Source organism: Protopterus annectens, chromosome 14.part0 (genome assembly GCF_019279795.1).
Source record: "Protopterus annectens isolate FY-2018-M chromosome 14.part0, PAN1.0, whole genome shotgun sequence".
Lineage (NCBI taxonomy): Eukaryota > Metazoa > Chordata > Ceratodontiformes > Protopteridae > Protopterus > Protopterus annectens.
In genome coordinates, this window is record NC_056748.1 from 363519094 (window position 1) to 363536481 (window position 17388).

Sequence of the window (17388 nt, forward strand, 5' to 3'; positions counted from 1 at the left end):
CTCCTCCAAAGGCAGGAGACCTGTCTGGTGGACCCCAGCCATAAATAAGCTATACAACAGAAGGAGGAAGCTACTACATGATAGAGCAAATTCCCAAAAAGGGAAGGCATCTCTGATCAGTACTAGCAAGAAACTACGATCCCTCATAAAATCATCTAAGGCCAGCTTCGAAAGAAAAATTGCACAAGACACTAAAGATAATCACATGGCCTTCTTTAGTTATGTCTGGAACCTGGGTGGCAACTCCCAGATATGCTCTGAGTTAGTGCAAAATGACAAAAAATACACTGAACCCACAGACATTGCCAACATCCTGACAGACAGGTTCAGTGCAAACTCCCCCCCCCATTCCCCCCCAAAAGAGCAAATGTCTATCCCAACAGAGTGTAGCCTCCCTGACATCACAGATGTACAGGTGAAAGCTGCCCTCTCCAAAGCAAAAAACACAGCATCAATGGGACCGGACGGTGTCCCGGGCTGCATCTTACACGAGCTCCAAGAAGAACTGAACCTTCACATAAAGTCACTGTTCAATCTCAGCCTTACTACAGGATATGTACCCAAGGAATGGCGTACAGCAACAGTGGTCCCACTCCACAAAGGTGGTGCCACAACGGACCCTGGAAACTATCGCCCTATAAGCCTGACTAGCCTGGTCTGCAAAGCTATGGAGCGTATCATCATGGAACTCATAAACAAAGACATTGGGATCCTCCAAACACTGGATCCTACCCAATTCGGCTTTGTTAAGGGCAGATCTTGCCTCTTGAACCTGGTCGACTTCTTTGAAACAGTCACCAAGGCCATAGATGAAGGGAAGGTAGTCCACACAGCCTATCTGAACCTCGCAAAAGCCTTCAACACAATACCCCATTCGGGCATCATAAATAAGCTCGCCAGCTTAAATATCAACCGCTATGTCGCAAGATGGGTTGCAAACTGGCTCAGGGATAGAACCCACATGGTCAGAATTGCAGGTGCCCTGTCAGACTCTAAACCAGTTACAAGTAGCGTACCACAAGGCTCAGTCCTGGGACCTCTCTTGTTCGGTATATATTTCTCTGAGGTACAGGCTAACACGGGAAGACTATGGCTGACCAAGTTCGCAGATGACTGCAAACTGGGTGCCATAATTGACTCGCCGACTGACACAAGCATCCTCCAAAAGGGTCTCACAGAGACAGATAACTGGTGCCAGAGCCATGGCCTAAAGCTAAATGCCAAAAAGTGCATAGTCATCCCCTTTGTGAAAAACAAAGTGCCCACAAATTACCACATAGGTGGTAATCCATTAAGTACGGAAGAAGTAATTAGGGATTTGGGGACCCAAGTAGATAGCAATCTCTCCTTTGACAATCACGTTGCCAAAGTGGTTAGAAAGACCTTCTATATAGCCCACCTTATCACAAAAGGGTACACATCTAGATCAAGAGAGGTTATTGTGCCCCTCTACTCATCACTCCTCAGGCCCATAACGGAATACAATGCCCCATTCGGGATGTACCCTACCTGGCACCTGCAGCAACTGGAAAGACCCCAAAAGTACCTCACCAAGAGGATCAAGGGACTCAAACAGATACCCTACGCAGTTAGGCTAAAGAAACTCCAGCTCTACTCAGTTGCTTACCGCCTACTCAGAGGCGATCTGTGCCTGAGTATAAAGCCATGTCCAACCCAGAATGAATGGACATGCTCCACCTCAGGAAATCCAAATCCATCAGAGCTACACGCTCCAGGGACTTAAACCTCAGCACAGAAATAAATAGGACATGCTGGAGGGACAGCTTCGTATCCCAGAAGCTCCCCTCACTCTGGAACAAAATCCCAATCCATGTTAGGCAGAACCCCTCAATGACCCTCTTCAAGAGAAATCTTGAGGAGTGGATGGGAGATCGTAGGTTTACCCCTGGGATCTCTTCTATGTCCCTACTAGACAGAGGCACAGTCAACTAATCTAAAAGTGTGGCGAAAGCCAAACACATTCTGGCTAGGCTTATAAATGCTCTAGGGCAGATAGCCTAGTATCAACCTATGAAATGGACAAAATGTAGAGCGCTTACTTGCAGCTTATTAACAACTTCAACTAAGAAGCTCACCGAGTGGATAAATGTGTATTTTACTTGTAGAATAGTTTTTTTAATAACTACTATAATTTAGTTCTAGCTACCATGAATATCAGTAAAAAATGCTAACACAAAATGTATAACAGAACCTTTCAATGTGAAACTTTGAGTTGCCATGAAGTTTTTTAAGACCCCAAAAATAAGGAACATTCCTCCAAATTAGGTACACTTGACAGGTACGGTTGTATGATCCCATGAGCTTCTTAGTCAAAACTGTCTGTTAGCAACTTCTATGCAAACATTTCACATTTGAAGTCTCGTTAAGACGGACGATTTAATCCAGAAAAGAGTGAATGCAGGCATGCTCTTCCCGGATCCACGCGAGATCGCGCATTATCACGCGTTTTTACCACTGCAGTTCTGTTCGGACCCTTGAATTTGGCGCGCAGATTGTACTCTTCCAGTCCAGTAGGTGTCAGATCTCTGAAGTTGTCAGTTATACGTTTAGGTGCTTTTTCTTTCAAACGTTTTCGTACAATTAATAACCTGGTAAGTTTTGATTTTTTACACGTTATTTACTAAGTTGTACACGTTAGGGTTTTGGTGCTGTGTTTTTTCGTACATATTTAGTACGTATTTTTTTCCGTTTGCTGGGCGAATATAAAAATCTAAAATGAAGCTGCGCAGTGTTTTCTGTGGTCCCTGTGTGCTTTTAAGTTAATGGGATTTTCTGCTAATATGTTATTAGATACGGAGTTGCAGGATTCGCTACAGAAAACCACGTTATTGTATTTCATTCTGTAGAATAAGCAGACTGTAAGCGTTTAGCAAAGTCATTATGGCATCAAAAATAATATTAACCATTCCGCCCTTTGAGAGTTACGTCAGGTGACAGTGTTAGGATAAAAAAGTAGTCTATAAGAGCGAAATGTTTTAATTACCCTTTCCACTGATAACTGCGTCTTATATAATAGCTTCTCAGCTCAGTTTTATTTGCGGTACTTGCAGTAACATTTTTCACGCTTACTTAGTTATTTGCGTAGTTGGAAGCCACGCCTATTGGCGGTTCCAATTATCTTAGACCACGCCCACACCTACTCCTGATTGAACATGTGGGGAATGGTACGTGTTGGTTGAGAGGCAAGCACACGTATTAAAAATGATAGTTAATACTTCTGTAGAAAATACATTTAGACGTTTGTGAAGAGGCAAACATATTCATACAGTTTGTCTATGGCACTTTAGCAAGATAATGCATCCCTTCTCACTACATTGCTTACATGCAACTCGAGATAAGGGTTCATATCTCTCAATCTCTTGGCGTAAGAAATGTGGATCAAGGGAAAATAGAACAGATTTTAAATATTGCTTATGGACTTAGAAAGTTGCTAGAATAACAGGTTTTGAGTTGGCATGCATTTTTTCTGAAAGATATGAAGTCTGACATTGAAATGTCTCATTATTCAGTGACTTCGATCCCCAGTGGTTTTCCAAAAAAGTACAACTTGAGGAACAGTGCAATAATACGAAGCAAACATCTGGACGTTTGAGCGGTATGATTCCAACACTAAACTACTTTAGTCATTCATGTAAGCACACCTCTTAACTGTCAAGCGGTTAAGGAGTCATAAAGAGAGCACTTTTTTATTTCTCACATTAGAACGTCTTTATATATCAGACAATATAGTTACAGAAATATTTGTATATATTTATTTAATAAGATATGCACTTACAAAAAAGTCTCAGCATCAGTAAATCTAAGAGGACCAAAATCTGAGGTCTAGAATCATAGCAGTAATATACCACCATCACAATGTGTGAGAAGCACACATGTCCTTGCTAAAAATATCACACACAGTAAACTCGGATACAAAAGTTGTTAGCGGTACACTACACCTCAAAAAGGTCATCACAGTATACATAATTTATCATATACTGAAGTTCTAAAGATTATCTTGCCTAAACATCAAAGACCTCCAAAACAACACAGGCACAAAGTACGCTCAGCAAGTTAAGCTCATCACCTCACGTAGCACAAGGAGTCCCAAAGTCATGGATGCTGAGCTAGTTATAGGTGACTCCATGATAAAACACGAAGATGTACTTCTTATTGGGCTGAGCAAGGAAAGAGTGAACATTAGTTGCTTGTCTGGTGTCAAGATAGTCCTTGAACAAGTACTGGTATGACTGTTGTATTATATGGGGGTGTTGATGACTTGAAGCATACCTCCTTGGACTATATGAAAAGAGACATGATGGGTCTCTCGAACTGTATATCAGGCAGGTATAAGTCTAACATTTCTTTTTTATTAAACACATTAACCTGTGTCACAAGTGCTAATTGAGTAATTTACATTTAAATGTATTAAATTCAAGTTTACAAATATTATACTTCACATATGTTGCAATATATCATATAACTTGAGCAACATTACATGAATTATCCAATTCCTGCCCTTTTTTAAACAAGAAACATCTTTATTAAACCATCACTTACAACATAGGCAAGCATACATTTATATAAATGAAAATAGACCATACAGACACAATCCTAGTTACAAGCATTTTACATCACAAACCAAAATGACATACTCCCAGTTGCAAACATTGTACATCACTTATAATATAACCAGTCATTTTCAGTCAGACATTACATAGCTCATTTAAGTCTTGTCTTCTTTTAAACCTCGTTCGTCCCCTTGTATGTATTGTTCCCACGTTTTCCTGTGTAGTTTGCTCCTAGCCTTTTCCAGTTGTTTTATCGCTGTTACTATATTGACCGTTTCTAGTATAGTTGGTTTAGATTTTGATTTCCATTTTCTTGTAATTGCTTTTTTTAGCAGTCAACATAATTGCCCTGCAAGGCCTTACTATGTGTAAGCAATTCCGATTGTGTCATAGCTCAGGAAAAAGTCTCCTTTGTCACACCAATCTGCCCACCCAACATCTCTGACAGTGTATCCTGCGAGGAACCCTAAAAGTCTGCCAGCTCACCGCACTCACAAAAAATGTGTTCCCAGTTACCTCTTTCTTCTCCGTCATGCCTCCAACATTTGCTGTCTACCTGAGGAAAAATTCTCTGAAGTCTACTTGGGTTATGAAAGTATCTATGTAAATATGTTCAAGCAAAAATACTAAATTTTGTTGCGTATTTGGTAGACACACCTATATCCTCCAATTGTTTCTTTGTGAATTGCTTATCCAGTCTCCCCATTCCTTTCTAACCTTCTCTGATTGTTATAGTTATCATGCAATATTCTATATGTTGTAATAATTATTCCTTTTTTAGTGGCAGCTTCTGTTCTAGATTCTACTAAAAACACTAGATGTGCTGGTCTTTCATTTAGGACCCCCTATTTCTTTCTCTGTGCCTATACTGTGATATCCATCCTTGATAGAGAAGGCAATCTCTAACCTGCAGTCCAAATAAATTCTTGGCATCATATTTCCCTCTCTATTTGCTCCCAATACCTTGGTTCCTTTGCCAATTTGCTCCAATAAATTCCAGCCCACTCTTGCCTGTTGTCTATATCCCTAATTGCAGTTATCCCTATCTACAGAGTCTCCTTTCAGCGATCCCATGTTGGCTTACTACTTAGGATATTTTACTTTATAGGTACAACTTAATATTCTGTATGATTGTTATTTCTCCTTGAAGGTCTACATCCAAAATCCCAGTCTCTTTGTTTCTTGAGCTTCCCCCGTTTCATCAAATTCCTTTCCACTTTGAATTATAGTTTTCTGCTTGTGCTATGCGTGGTATAAGGAAGAATGTTGCCACAATATGTGTAAAAAAAAAAAAAATAAATAATTGACTTGAATAGTTTGCTACGTTTTTGGTGTCAGTCAAAGGGGGGGTTGAATATATGTCAGCCTGGAAATATATTGACAGACCTTGCTGCTTCACCATGGATTACCTACATCTGCCCACCTAGGATTTTGATTATTGACAAAGATATTGTCCTCCCCCCATAGTACCTTTTTAGGCAATGCTAATCTGATAAAGCTTCCAATATAATGAAGCAAATAAAGGGAAAATGTAACAGTGTTACTGATCAGTGCTAGGAGGCTAAACAAGAAACTCCACTTCCTATTAGCCCTCCTCATCCTGGAGGATGTAGATGTGTGTGTAGTGATTAAGACTTGTTTTAAATGACAAAAAGCACTCTAGCACTGCAGGGCTATAACTGCTTCCACATGTTTAGATCATCTGCTGCGCAGGAGAAAAAAAGTGCAGGTGACTTATTCTTCATCTAGAAGAGACTTGCATCATGGCTGGTAAAACAGTATGATGCACTAAATCTTATTCATGTCCAAAAGCTAAAATTACTGCATCTGTGGGTCATGACAGTATCCTTGGATACATCTTAAATAGCACAAAGTATGTTTTAGCCAACCTCCTAACAAGTGTTCAAATTCAGCCTCCATATAGGTTTTGTACTAAGTGAACGGAGTACAGTTAGACATTCCCCTGTGTAAAGGTGGTCCTTCCACAGACCCTGGCAGTTATGTACCCATGAGTCTGACCAGCCTCATATGCACAACCATGGAAAGACTTATGGAACTAATCAGTGAACAAACTGAGGGAACTTTTAAACAGTGGACTTGGCTCCTTTTGGATTTATCAAGGGGATGTCATGCATGCTCAGTCTGGAGGTCTTTGAAAAGGTCACCAAATCATTTGGTGAAGGTAAAACAGAGCACACTGCTTACCTTGAGCTGGTCAAGGAATTAGACAAAATTCCTGTCTCGGGCAGAGTTGAAAAGCTAAACAGACTGGGCATAAACCCCTATGTGACCCGGTGGATTGCCATCTGTCTTACAGGACATGGGTGATTGCCATCTGTCTTACAGGACACAGGTGATTGCCTGTCTTACAGGACACAGGTGATTCAAATAGGAGAAGCTACCTCTCCAAAGATGCCAGTCATCAATGGAGTCCCCCAGGGTTCAGAGCTGGAACCTTTCTTGTTTAATGTTTACTTCTCTGAAGTAAAAGCCGATACAGAAAGGATCAGCACACTATGAATAGACTACCCATCCACGTAAAACATAGTTTGGGCCTATTCATATGAAACCTTGACAGTAGGGTGGGAAATCCATAAATTTACCCCCGGAAGTAAGTTTTATCCTACCCCCCCCCACAAATCCTTAGTTACTTCCCTACTAACATGCCCCCCCTGTATAGATGCTAATCATACCCAGTAACCCAAATGGTTTAGGGTGCACGGCTAGGCTTGTAAGGGCCTAGTGGTTGTTATCCTAGTGGCACCCTATGAACCAAAGGCTGTGGTTCACTTAAGTTTGCAGTTGACTGCACGCTATGAGCAGTTATTGAATCCCCAAGTGATTTAGCTATCCTCCATTAAGGTTTGTCCCAAAGAAAAACAATAGTGCCAAAGTGATGGAATGAAGCTAAATGCCAAAAATGCATTATTGCATCCTAATAGTCAACCCCAGACAACTACCACATTGACATTCCTGAAAGTCGACCTAGTTGTTCAGGAATTGTGAACTTAAGTGAACGGTGACCTAACCTGTTTGACCAACATGTCGACTTGTCATAAGAAATCTTAAATTGCACATCTTATAAACAAAGGGATTGTGATTAGATCTAGAAATGTCATTGTTCCCCTTTACTCAGCCCTCATTAGGCTAACCATTGAGTATAATATCTCTCTTGGCATGCATCTGTTCATATACAAGTAACAACTGGAATGCCCACAGGATACTTTACTAAAAGGATACAAGGCCTAAATAACTTGTTTTACATGGACTGCTTCAAAGCCCTGTCACTGTACTATGTATCCCACAGACTGCTAAGAGCAGCTGCTGTGGAACAGACTTCCCATCCATGTAAAACAAAGTTCATCCCTGTCCATATTCAAATATGACTTGGGTCTGTGAAGGGCAATAGAACATTTACCCCAGCACTGCCCTCTGTATTACTAATGGACACTGGCATCTTCTGAACGCTTTATTCCATGAGTGGGTTCCCTCAAATTGTGTATGGTATGATCCCCTTTATTTTCAGTAGGGGTAATGCATAATTATCAGCCATGAGATGGGTAAGGCCATTCAGCATGTGTGTTGGGTCAGAGGGCTCGCCCCCTCGTAAGAAAGAGCATAAGAGAAGAAGTCACTGAGTCCTTTCGCCTCATTGTAGTGGCAAAAACTCTACTGAACCAAAACTGAAAATATCTAAATTGATACCAATGACTTCGGCTATGGGGCCTCAACCGCCCTTTACAGTGCCGACCTCTGTTCCAAGACATCAGTAATCTATTTCAGTGCCGTTTTCAGTGACACTGCCTCGGGCACCAGCCATGGTACCGATAATGTCCACTGCACCGACCATTGCTTCAACTAGTGCTTCAGCCCCATCCTATTCAGAACCAACAATAGTACATCCAACACCGGTCACTTCCCCCCTCCCTATACACCTTATTGGTCCTGAGACCACGGTTCTGATAGGAGAAACTGTACCTCGGACCGGATACTCCCCTACAGCAGATTCATTCTCTGGGCAGCAATATAGCCCTTTCTTGGAGTGGCCCGATTGCCCCTCGGGGACCTCACCGTGGGTCCGGAGCCGACCCTTTGGTTATCGACTGACTCGGAGCCAAGCCATCCTTGGGATCGTGACTGGGCTGCCTGCACCGTGACCCCATATTACAATTTTTTTCTACGACGCCATCTACAGTTCCGGGAGTCTTGGCTGTACCAAGTCCTCTTCGGGCTCCTTCCTTGGCAGTGGGCTTGTTGGAGTTGGGAGTTACCCCGGTTCCGAGGTTGTCCTTCTCAGTTTCGAGCTCCCACCCCTCTTCAGGCGGGCCAGCTTTCCAAGTGATGGAGAGGGCCACCTTTGCCTCTGTAGGCAAACCATCGGCGTTGGAATTCCAGATACGTTCTCCCTCTGAACTGCAGCTGACACAGGCCATCACATCGGGACATCAAGTGCAAGAGCCTCAAAAAAACCCTAATGCAGGGGGCCCTCTCTTAGGAGTCCTCGTCAAAAGCCCCTGCTGAAGAGGTACCATGTAAGAGATTGTGCAAGAGGAAGCAGTTGGACTCCCCTGAAAGATCCCTCACCGAAAATACGGACTACGATAAAAGGGAGGGGTTCCCATGGTCGCCCCTGAGCATGTCACCTTTGGAGACGTACTGGAAATTTTAAAGCAGCGGAGAGAGTTGATGCCCACCAACCCTTTTTCTGAGGAGTCTGTATTCTTGCAGGCTTTTTGTGTTCGACCCTCTACTTCTTGGATGACCTCGCCTGCAGATGAACTAGTCCAACTCGTCATGCAGCTCACGTGGAAGAGTCCTGATCCCCCATAGACCAGACAAAATTTTGTCCCCGCCTGAAGAAAGTCCACACTTGTCCAAAGGCCTACTGGTAGATGCTATGATGGTGGCGGCGGCCACTAGGAAAGAGCTCGCTGAGGAGGGCTAGACTGTCCACCCCCGCCCCCCAAACAGAGAGTCTCGGGTGGTGGACAGGTTAGGGAAGTGAGTGTTTTGCCTCATCGACCTTTGCCATTCGGTCCTAGAATTACTAGGCACACTTTTTTTACTAGGCTTTAGAGAGACCTAATCTCTTAACTCTTTTCTGACAAGGTATATGACAAAGGTGCCTCGCAGCTTGCGACCCTGGAAGTCCATATCCATCTTGTCCATGCAGTTAATCTTTCATGCTACCAAAGGGGTGGCTAGAGCTGTGGGTTCAGGTGTTGTCATGAGATGTCATGCCTGGATGCACCTTTGTGACTTTGCGGACCCTTTTAAGTCTTCCTTTCTTAACGCTCCAGTGGAAGCTTCTTCCCTTTTTGGCCCAAAAGCGAAAGATGCGTTGGCTAGGTGTAAAAAGGGCAGCAAGACCCTGTCTGCCATTGGGTATACGTTTTTCCACCACCCCCCACAACGACCCTACTCTAGGAATCGGAGGAGTGGAAAGATGTGGTACAAGACATCCCAAGGTACTTTCTTTGACACACGTGAGTTTACTCCCCGGGCCAGAGGGGGTACCTCATCAGGACGACGCCCCTACAGAGGCAGAGGGAGTCCACATAACCAGGGGTCCAAAGATTCTTTCTCTGGACAGCCATACCAGCACTCCTAAAGAGCGGCCTGATTGCTTTCCTCTGGAAGAAGTCGGGGGGGGGGCGTTTCTCTCTGCACCACCCTGCCTGGCAAACAATAACTACAGATTCTTGGGTGCAGAATATAGCCAGAGGTTATCGTATACCATTCAATATTTATCCAAAGCCATCAAGACAAATTCCCGACGTTTTGTCCCATCAAAGGGAAGCAGCAGCTCAAGAGATAAGAAAGCTGTCTCTAAAAGAGTCATCCAAGCAGTCCCACCAGACCAAATAGGGTCCAGATTTTACTCAAGGTTCTTTTTTAGTGCAAAAAAAGACAGGAGACTGGAGACCAATTTTGGATCTCGGCATTCTGAACAAATTTTTCAATCAAACAAAATTCCGGATGGTCACTGTTTAGTCTGTCCTACCCTTCCTGGAGAAAGATGATTGGATGTGCTCAGTAGACCTTCAGGATGCGTATTACCACATAAAAATGGACAAATGCTCCAAAAGATTTCTTTGCTTCTGGCTGGGAGCCAATCATTGCCAGTTCCGGGCGCTACCCTTTGGGTTCTCTACAGCCCCCAGAGTGTTCACCAAATGCATGGCAGTGGTAACAGCTCACTTGAAACTGCAAGGATTCCGAGTGTTTCCATACTTAGATGATTGGCTGCTTACCGCCCCCACCAAACGTCTACTGGTTACAGCCTTAAATTGCACTTTAAAACTAGCAGAATGCCTAGGAATCTCTCTAAGCAGGGAGAAATGTAAGTTGACGCCTTCTCAAACCTTGAAATTTATAGGAGCAACTTTTAACACCCAATCTTGCCTAGTCTCCCTTCCAGATCTCAAATTAGAGAGACTGAGGTTCCAACTTCGGGTGATACTCTCAAGACTTAGTTCCAGCTCGGGCTGTCTTTCAACTTCTAGGATCAATGGCAGCATCAATTACAGTAGTTCCTCTAGCGAGACTACACATGAGGCTTCTTCAGTGGCTCCTACTAACACACTGGTCCACTTCGCATCATCCTTTGTCCTTTCAGATCCGTATAACAAATTGATGCAAACAAGATTTAACTTGATGGATGAAGCCAGAAAGACATATGGAGTCGCCCTTTCTCCCCCATCTCAACCCAAGGCCATAGTGACCACGGATGCTTCTCTGATAGGGTGGGGGGCACTTTCAGGGAAAGACGGTCCAAGACACGTGGTCAACCATGGAGGCCAACCTGCATATTAATGTTCTAGAACTGAGGGCAGTGCTTCTGGTGTTGCAAGCATTCTAATCTGTCCTCTCGTCAGGGACAAATGCTATCCAGTCCGACAGTATGTCAATGGTCTGGTACATCAACAAGCAAGGGGGAACCAACTCCTACCCGTTGTCAAGAGGCCATGAGAATTTGACAATAGGCGATAGCTTCCATCTGCTTTCTGATAGCAATGCACATTCCTGGGAATTCCAACGTGATTGCAGATAAACTGAGCAGATGTATCCCCTTGTGTCACGAGTGGTCCCTCAATTCAACCATAGCGGTGAAGATCTTCAGCCACTGGGGCCAGCCTTGCTGTGACTTATTTGCCTCTCCAGCAGATCACAAATGCAGCAGCTACTTTGCCCTAATTCTTCCACAGGGAGATTCTGCGAGGGATGCTCTAATACAAGATTGGCCCACAGGACTTCTGTATGCTTTCCCTCCCCTTCCCCTGATCCCACATTTTCTAAAGAAGCAGAATAATACTCCTTGCACCCTGCTGGCCCTGACAAGTTTGGTTTCCCTTCCTTTGGCTTGGCCTAGTATGCCAACCATGGATTTTTGGCTCCAACTCCGGAATTGATCTCTCACCTGCAGGGGTTGATCCACCGAAACATATCCAGTCTCAACCTCTGGCTATGATATTCTGCACTTCAGTAATTGCCAGGCAGAATAACCTTACCTCCTGACTTCACATAAACCATCTACCAGGAAAATCTATCTCAGCAAGTGGAAAAGATTCTTTATTTGGTCCCGACAGAGAGAACTAGACCCTTGCTCAGCTCCTGTTAGTGTGGTTTTGGATTATTTGTCAGGTCTTCATCATTCAGGATCAGGAGTCTCCACCATTCGAGTGCACTTGGCTGCTATCTCAAACTTCCGTAATGGATTCCAAGACTCATCCTTAATCTGCCATCATCTCTGTGAAACCTTCTTGAAAGGGGTCTCGCATATCAGACCACCCTTCAAAGAACCGATCAAACCTTGGAGTTTAACAGTAGCACTGCAATCCCTGACACTATCACCTTTCGAGCCTGCTGCCACTTGCGATGTAAAGTTCTTATCCTGGAAGTCACTATTTTTAGTAGCCATCACCTCAGCAAGACGCATGTCTGAGTTTCATGCCTTGTGCATAAAACTCCCTTACATGGTCCTTCATAAGGACAGAGTATCACTCCAGACTAACCCTTCCTTTCTGCCCAGCGTTATTTCAGAATTGACAGTTAACCAGACAATTGACCTCCCAGTCTTTTTTTCTAACCACTCAAATGAAGGAGAATATTTCCTTCATTTGCTGGATGTACATAGACAATTACGATTTTATCTGGACAGAACTAAATCGATACGTAATTCAGACAGGTTGTTTGTTTCCTATTCAGGTCCTAAATTGGAAACTCTGTTTCTAAAGTGGCCTTATCTAAGTGGTTGAGAAATTGTATGTCCTTTGTCTACCAACATAATAAAATTCCTCTACTCAGCAAGGTCAAAGCACACACTACCAGTTCAGTGGCGATTTCTGTTGCTTTTCACTCAAAGTCTTCAATGGATGATATCTGTGCAGCTGCAACTTGGGCTACCCTTCATACCTTTTATCAATTATTACAAATTGGGATTTGGTCTCCAGGAGGAGAGCATCCTTTGGTTCAATGGTAGGTATGTACTAGGCTGTTGGCCCTATGGCCTATATAAGCCTAGCCAAAAGGTACCCTGGCTTTCGCCACCCAAGAAAATTATTTTCCTGTGCCACTGTCGAGCAGAGCCACAGAAGTGATCCCTGGGGTGAATTTCCTATCTCCCATCCAATCATCAAGATTTTTCTCCTTCCATAAGGGCCTCCCAGGACATAAAGTAGCTAGGAAGTCTGTCCCATTAGTAGAGAATGAATGAAGATTAACAACATCAGATAAAAAAGTTATGTTCTTACCATAATGTTCCATCTGTGTTATTCTTTCGGCTGCTCCCGTTAGGGGTCGCCACAGTGGATAATCTGTTTCCATTTCTTCCTCTCCTCTGCATCTTGCTTTGTCACACAGCATGTCATTTTTCACCACATCCATAAACCTTAACTTAGGCCTTCCTCTTTTCCTGTTTACCTGGCAGCTTCATCCCTAGCATCTTTTTCCCAATATATACTCTGCATCCCTCCTCAGCACATGTCCAAACCAACTTAATCTTGCCTCTCTGGCTTTGTCTCCAAACCTTCCAACCTGGGCTGACCCTCTAATATACTTATTCCTAATCCTGTCCACCCTCGTCACACCCAGTCCAAATCTTAACATCTTTAACTCTGCCACGTCCAGCCCTGACTCTTGCCTTTTTGTCAGTGCCACTGTCTCCAACCCATATAACATAGCTGGTCTCACTACCCTCTTGTAGACCTTCCCTTTCACTCTTACTGGTACTAGTCTGTCAAGAATCACTCCTGACACTCTTCTCCACTCACTCCATCCTGCCTGTACTCTCTTCCACACTCACCATTACTCTGAACTGTTGATCACAAGTATTTAAACTCATCCACCTTCGCCACCTGTACTCCCTGCATCCTCACTGTTCCTCTGTCCTCCCTCTCATTCACACATACACATTCTGTCTTAGTCCTGCTGACCTTCATTCCTTTTCTCTCTAGAGCATATCTCCATCTCTCTAGGGTCTTCTCCACCTGTTCCCTACTCTCACTACAGATCCCAATGTCATCTGCAAACATCATAGTCCACAGGGACTCCTTTCTGATCTCGTCTGTCAACCTGTCCATCAACATTGCAAATAAGAAAGGGCTCAGAGCTGATCCTTGAAGTAATCCCACCTCCACCTTAAACGCATCCGTCACTCCCACCGCAGACCTCACCGCTGTTACACTACCTTCGTACATATCCTGTACCACTCTTACATACGTCTGTCACTCCGACTTCCTCATACAATACCACAACTATCTAGGCACCCTGTCATATGCTTTCTGTAAGTCCGCAAAGACACAATGCAACTCCTTCTGACCTCTATACTTCTCCATCAACACTCTCAGAGCAAACACTTCATCTGTAGTGCTCTTTCCTGGCATGAAACCATACTGCTGCTCACTAATCATCATCTCCCTTCTTAACCTAGCTTCCACTACTGTTTCCCATAACGTCATGCTGTGACTGATCAATTTAATCCCTCTGTAGTTACTACAGCTCTGCACATCACCCTTATTCTTAAATCAGTACCAAAACACTTTTTCTGTATTCGTCAGGCATCCTCTCACTTTCCAAGATTTCATTAAACAATCTAGCTAAAAACTCCACTGCCATTTCACCTAAACACCTTCCACAGATATGTCACTGGGCCAGCAGCCTTTCCATTCTTCATCCTGGAGCTATCCTTACTTCCTCCTTGCTAATCCACTGCACTTCATGATTCACTATCTGCACACCATCCAACCTTCTCTCCCTCTCATTCATCAGCCCCTCAAAGTAGTCTTTCCATCTGCTCGACAGACTCTCCTCGCTTGTGAGTACATTTCCCTCATTATCCTTTATCACCCTTACCTGCTGCACATCTTTACTAGCTCGGTACCTCTGTCTAGCCAATCGGTGCCTCTGTCTAGCCAATCGGTACAGGTTCTTTTCTTTCTCCTTGGTGTCCAACCTTTCATACAACTCTTCATATCCTTATCCTTCGCCACCTCTCTCTTTGCCATGCACCTAATCTCCTTATACTCCTTTCTTCATCTCTCTCTGACAATCCCACTTCTTCGCCAACTTCTTTCTCTGTATACTCTCCTGTACTTCTTCATTCCACCACCAGGTCTCCTTGTCCTCCTTCCTCTTTCCAGATGTCACACCAAGCACCTTTCTAGCCATCTCTCTTACTAGCTCTGCTGTAGTTACCCAGCTATTCCGTAACTCTTCACTGCCACCCAGTGCCTGTCTTAACTCTTCCCTGAACTCCACCTCACAATTACCCTTTTTCAGTTTCCACCATTTGATCCTTGGTACTGCCCTCACACTCCTCCTCCTCTTCTTGATCACCAGTGTCATCCTACAAACCACCATCCTATGCTGCCTAACTACACTTTCCCATGCCACCACTTTACAGTCTCCAATCTCCTTCAGAATGGCCCTTATACATAAGATATAGTCCAACTGTGTGCATCTTCCTCCACTCTTGTATGTCACCCTGTGCTCTTCCCTATTGTTAAAATACATATTCAACACAGCCATGTCCATCCTTTTCACAAAATCCACTACCATCTGACCTTCTGCATTCCTTTGCTTAACACAATACCTACCCATCACTTCCTCATCCCCTCTGTTCCCTTCATCAACATGCCCACTGAAATCTGCTCCAATCACCAGTCTCTCACCCTTGGGTACAGTCATCACCACTTCATCCAACTCACTCCAAAATTTTTCTTTCTCATCCATCACTCACCCAACTTGTGGAGCATATGCACTAACACCATTCATCATTACACCACCAATTTCCAGCTTCATAAACATCACTCTATCCGGCACTCTTTTTTTTTTTTTTTTTTTTTTCACCTCCAAAACACTCTTGGCATACTGCTCCTTCCGGATAGCACCTACTCCATTTCTCCTCCCATCCACACCATGATAAAACAATTTGAACCTGCCTCCGATACACCTAGCCTTGGTCCCCTTCCATCTGGTCTCTTGCACATACAATATACCAACCTTCCTTCTGTCCATCATATCAGCTAGCTCTCTCCCTATACCAGTCATACTGCCAACATTCAAAGTTCCAACCCTCACTATCACAGTCCTAGCCTTTACCTGCCTTCGGGCATGCCTTCCCCCTCTTCTCCTTCTTCGGCCAACAGTTGCCCAATTTCTGCCATTACACTGTGGGCTAAGAGTACTGGTGGTGGTTGTTGTTAACCCGGGCCTCGACCGTTCCGGTATGAATATCTGTACTGTTGTCTGCATGTATGATTAGGCAAAATTTTATGCCGGATGCCCTTCCTGACGCAACCCTCCCCATTTATCTGGGCTTGGGACCGGCACAAAGAAATGCACTGGCTTGTGCATCCCCAGTGGCTGTAGTGTTTATCTCCATTCATTCATTACGTCTCACCCTCCTTCCCCCTCCATGGGGTTCCTGGAGGTTCTGATTTGGTCCAGATCCCGCATTAGGGGACCTGCTCAGAAAAAGCCTCTGCTTCCTTTACCACAGGCAAAATCGATCTGAGGTAACAGGGAGAGGGACACAATGGGTAAAGCTTAGCTCGAGAGTTTTTTGGCTGGCACTAGCTTGTTATAAGGCCGACTCGAACTGACACCCATCAGTAATGAATGAAAATGAGCAGCACAGATGGAATGTTATGGTAAGAACATAACTTCTTTTTCTGGATTTAAACAGTACCGAGACTGTGGAAGAAAGATGCCCAATTCTGATGTGTGCTTATTGTCTAGGAGCTCCACATCTTGATCAAAATTGTGACATCTACCAGGCCTTTAGTAACCTGGCCATGGTCGAGCATCTGAATAAGCTCGTTTTGAAGGGCTTGTTAAAAACTACCTTTTGAAGCTTTGTTCATGTCTGATCCCAAATCAGACCCTGTCAAGAAGAGCCACTCGGTACCTGCGTCCCCCATGGCATTGATGGCACAAAAACATAAGACTATGGTTCTGACTACCTCCATGGAACCGAAAGCAAAGGTACTGGAACTTCAACTTAAAGGATCCTCGTCGCCGACTACTACCACTACTGTGCCTTTGGCACCAGCCTCGGCACCACCTTCTTTAGTTTCTGGCTCTGTGCTGACTTCTCCAACAATACTTCAACAGTCTCTGCTCATCCCCTTGGTGGCGAAACTAGACCAAATCTTTTTCCCATGATGAGGTATTCACCTTCCATAGACCCTTTTGCGGACCAGTTGCCCAATCCCTTTCTGGAATGACCGGAGTCCCCGATTGTCCGTTCGATCCTCCAGGAATCTCTCCGGGGTAGACACTGTGAGATTGGTGGATCAGTTGTTGGTGGCCAGGG

The 17388-nt window shown here is 44.1% G+C and overlaps 1 protein-coding gene across 1 annotated transcript in view; it reads left to right on the forward strand.

The window, feature by feature from the left end:
* Window positions 1-2467: 2467 nt before the first annotated feature.
* The window catches only part of DNAJC9 (DnaJ heat shock protein family (Hsp40) member C9), a 670462-nt gene continuing 655541 nt past the window's right edge, over window positions 2468-17388 (forward strand). Inside the window, exon 1 of the mRNA XM_044056088.1 lies at window positions 2468-2612. The gene's annotated coding sequence lies outside the window, so the exon portion shown is untranslated. The remainder of the gene's footprint in view (window positions 2613-17388) is intronic.